The sequence below is a fragment of the Sus scrofa genome, chromosome 2 (assembly GCF_054392235.1).
Source record: "Sus scrofa isolate SSC_HxYL_T2T_F1_AM1 chromosome 2, Sscrofa_HxYL_maternal_Yorkshire_Landrace_v2.0, whole genome shotgun sequence".
Lineage (NCBI taxonomy): Eukaryota > Metazoa > Chordata > Mammalia > Artiodactyla > Suidae > Sus > Sus scrofa.
Genome location: NC_139384.1, coordinates 73921517 through 73925741, shown reverse-complemented (window position 1 = coordinate 73925741; position 4225 = coordinate 73921517). Strand labels below are relative to the sequence as shown.

The 4225-nt window shown below is 39.7% G+C and overlaps 1 pseudogene; it reads right to left on the bottom strand.

Moving 5' to 3' along the window:
• Positions 1–311: 311 nt before the first annotated feature.
• LOC100520009 (olfactory receptor 7A17-like) lies at positions 312–1343 on the bottom strand (annotated as a pseudogene).
• Between the last annotated feature and the right edge of the window lie 2882 nt (positions 1344–4225).

Here is a 4225-nt window from a genome sequence, read left to right as displayed (position 1 = left end):
ATACATGGCATGATATATGTCATTTGAGAAGCAAATATTTTTAAGACATTGAGGTTGTTGCATGAAAGACATGGAAATTTCCAAACAGTTCTTATCCAAGGTTGAGAAAGACTTTGTGGATGTATGAAAATGGACAAAAAGAAAAACTGCTTATATATCAAACAGAGCAGAAATCATAAAGTGATGTGTAGAAATTGTATGGAAAGGTTTAATTCAAAGAAATATAAATCCCAGGACATAAATGGGAAAAAACATATTTCACAATGATCAAACAATCACAATTTCTTGATCCGAGGTCTCAACTCATACAATCAAGGGCACTTCTTCACCTCGAGGATAACTGACCCTTTCATACCCGCCATCCCATTGAGTCTTTTCAGAGCCCCTTTTATGTCTTTATTTCTCAGACTATAGATAAGGGGTTCAACATTGGTGTGACCACAGTGTACATCACCGAGGCTACAGCAGTTGAGCTTGAGCTGTGGGTCGCAGCAGAGATAAGGTAAACTCCTAGGACTGAACAATAAAACAGGGAGACAACTGAGAGGTGTGATGCACAGGTGGAAAGTGCTTTATGCTTTCCCTGAGCTGATGAGATTCTACATATAGAGGAAACTATTTTAAAGTAAGAGTAAAGGATACCAGCAAGGGGACCACCAGCCAGCAGCCCAGTTGAAACATGTAACACAGTGTCATTGACAAAAGTGTCAGAACAGGCAAGCTTGAACATCTGATTGAGATCACAGAAGAAGTGGGGGATTTCCAAGTCTGTACAAAAAGATAGTTGTAACACCATTAGGCTTTGTAACAAGGAGTTCAGGACACTCAAGATCCAGGACACCAGCACCAGCAGTCCACAGAGCCAGAGGCTCATTTTGACTGTGTAGTGCAGGGGGTGGCAAATGGCCAAGAAACGGTCATAGGCCATCACAGCAAGAAGAATGCTATCACAACCTCCAAAGAGTATGGAAAAATACATCTGTGTGATGCAGCCAGCATAGGTTATGAAATTGTTCTCTGTCTGTATATTCACCAGCATCTTTGGAATGGTGGTGGAAGTGAAACAGATGTCCACAAAGGACAGGTTGGAGAGGAAGAAATACATGGGTGTGTGGAGGTGGGGGTCTGAGCTGACGGCCAGGAGGATGAGCAGGTTTCCAAACACTGTGATCAGGTACATGGAGAGGAAAAGTCCAAATACAAGAGGCTGCAATTCTTGTTCCTTTGACAATCCCAGAAGAAAAAATGTTGAAATTCGGGTATCATTGCCTGGTCCCATGTGGTGGTAGTGGTAATGACTAGGAATAAAAGTTTATAATAGCATGATTAATTTTTGCATAAGTGGGCACTAGTAATATGCTACAATTAAAACGCTCTGTGGGGGAAAAAAAGCAAGTATAAGGGAAAGAGGATAGCTGTGTTCGTTTTCTGGGAGTTCAGAATGATCTAAAAACAAGGGGATATTTGAATATTGACTTCAGAGAAAAGTGAGTGGGAGACAGGAGGTTATCTGGGGAAATGTGTGCTCTGAAGGGGAAAGAGCCAGTGCAATGGCCCTGAGGAGGGTTCTTATTCCAGATGTTCAAGGCTCAAAATATAGCCAGGGTACAAAGAGAATGAGCAAGAGAGAATGGTGAGAGGTCATGTCAGAAGAGTTTTGAGGAAAGAGGTGGCTGACACTTCAAGGCACACGAAGCCCCCTCTTCACATTCTGTGTCTTAGAATTTATTAAATTTAATTTGAAGGAATCTTGAGACTAGACAAGGATCCCCTCCTTATTTTAATGTGTTGGTTGTACTTCTGGTTTCTGTCTAAGATCACCTTGGAATATATGGAGTCAGTTACCTCAGTTCTCAGAACTGCTCCTCACTCCCCTCCACACACACACACTCATCTGGGACCATGTTACTACCAGGCTCTTCTCACTGCTTCCCCAGACAAATTCCTTAGAAAAGAAAAGAAAAGATACAAATCAAGTGGTCAGTGTTAAACTACCTTTACTCTAGAGAATGAAGAAATAGTGTCCAAATTTTAATTGATGAGCCTACAATGGACATGTGAACTTGGTACTGCATTTTAACATGACCATTTTCTGCTCTGCATTTAAATAAATGTTAAAACTCAGTTTAAAAATAGAGATAAAGGAAAGAAATGGACATGGGGCAGAGAAAAGATCTAATTAGCACACGTAGCCCCTGAAACATGGTAAAGAAAAAAAGCTTCCTTGATTTTGGCATCATTCCAGCCCCAGTTATATCTCCTTGATTCCCAGAATACCTAATAAAGCAGCGAAAACAATTTATACGAAAGAGAGAGGAGTTATATATTTACTATGTCAAGACAACAAATGGACACCTGCCAGAAATATGAGCAAAGCAATTATGAGAAAAATGAATACATGCACATTTTACAAAAAGAAACCTACAATGGAGAAAAACAGTGATGAAACATTAAAAAGATTTCTCTGAATGCTATTAAATGCAAAATGTTGGAATCAGTAACTGAATTTTTAATCTTGTATCTACCTTATATTATCAGTTTGAATGTATAGAGACAATGAATATTCTAAATGTTCATATACTTATAGAAATAGTGAGAAGAGTGGTATCCAACTTCCTAAGGTGGTAAATAGGTTTATTCAACATATGTGAAAATTTTCACGTAATTCCTTCCTGTGAGTATATGAATGAATATTACTGGCGATTACTCTATTTGTTTAATCATGTGTTTGTGTGTAGTTATGTGTATTTGTATGTTTGCATGTGTATACTTGGTGGCCAATAATGTAAAAGACATGCTTGATTTTGGATACATTCATAAAATTAGAAATTTGCTGCAGTAGAGAAAAAATTTGTTTTAAAAGAAGGCATATTTATGCTCTGAGGGAAATGCAGTATGAAGGAAGGGCCCATCAAAAGAGGCAGGCTGCAGAGAGAAAGGCGGCAGTGTAGGTACTGATGGCACCTCAGGCTCAAGGGACCACACACTGATGGCTCCACTAGCATCATCACAGCACCCACCTCAGGCTCCTGATCTGTTAGTCTTGTACTTGTTCCATGTTTGTATCACCACACTTGCTTTTATGTGTCCCAGTAGTGGGATAAGACTGGCCCATCTCTTGCTGTTCTTTGTAGTGTTCCTGCCTCTCTTATTCTTGTGGTTTGGGCTTTGATCTCTTTTTGGACAAATCCCATGGACACAATCTAATCCTGGTTCTGTCCCTCATCCAACATGGCAGTGACCCTCTCAGACCATTCTCTATAAAATCCTGCATATTCCATGACAATCTACCCCCTTTCTTTATTGGATTTATCCCTGTCAACCCTCGCTCATACAAGCATTTACTTCATTGGTTTTGCTTTCTCCGTTATTGGCAATTAATCTCTTGGCTCTGGGTTAGTCTGGTTAGGCTCTCAGGTGACTTTAAGTTCTCCACCTACATTTTCTCTGAATCCTTCCTGAATTTCCTACTGGACTTTCAGATTCTTCTGGATGGAGTCACTGGAAGGTCTCACTGTGAAAGCCCAGTTCCTCCCTGGATGGTTAATGATGGAGACTAAAGTCTGTCCCCAGAAAGGGCAGCAGAAAGGAGTGAAGCACTGATTTTCCAACCAGACTTAGGACTCCAAAAGCAGTAACAATGTCCTGCCCATCCAAGGTTGTACTTGCTGTGGGGCTGTAGCAGGGGAGCTATTTACAGATCCTTATGTTGGCTTATTAGGCAATGCTTCCATTGTTACTCCCACTTCTGTGCACATCATTATCCTCTGGGATCCTGGTATGGACAGAAGAAAGTTTTTCCCACTGGTTCTCTGTTCCCAGGAGATTAGCTCAGAAGACACATGAATTCAGTTTTTATTACACTTTCTCCATGTTTTCCAGAAGTCTAACTTTGCACTTTATCATAATCTTTAGTTAATAGTTTCTCAAAATCTGAAACTGAAGAAACTTTTTAAATAGGTCTCATGAACCCCCAAAGTATTATCTTGCAGTGGGAACATCTCCTGAGAGCTCAAAAAATTTCTGTTTTCTTTTACAACAAGGGGTAGAGGTGTGCTCCTTTGCTATAGGTATATAGGTACTATAATCATGTCTTGATGATTTTGACAAGTCTATTAGGAGAATCATGCTTAGCACACATATTAAAAGCTGTCATTCTGTGCTTCATTTATAATGTTAATTATAAGATATATTTACATACTTTATGCGCCATGAAATTAGCTTA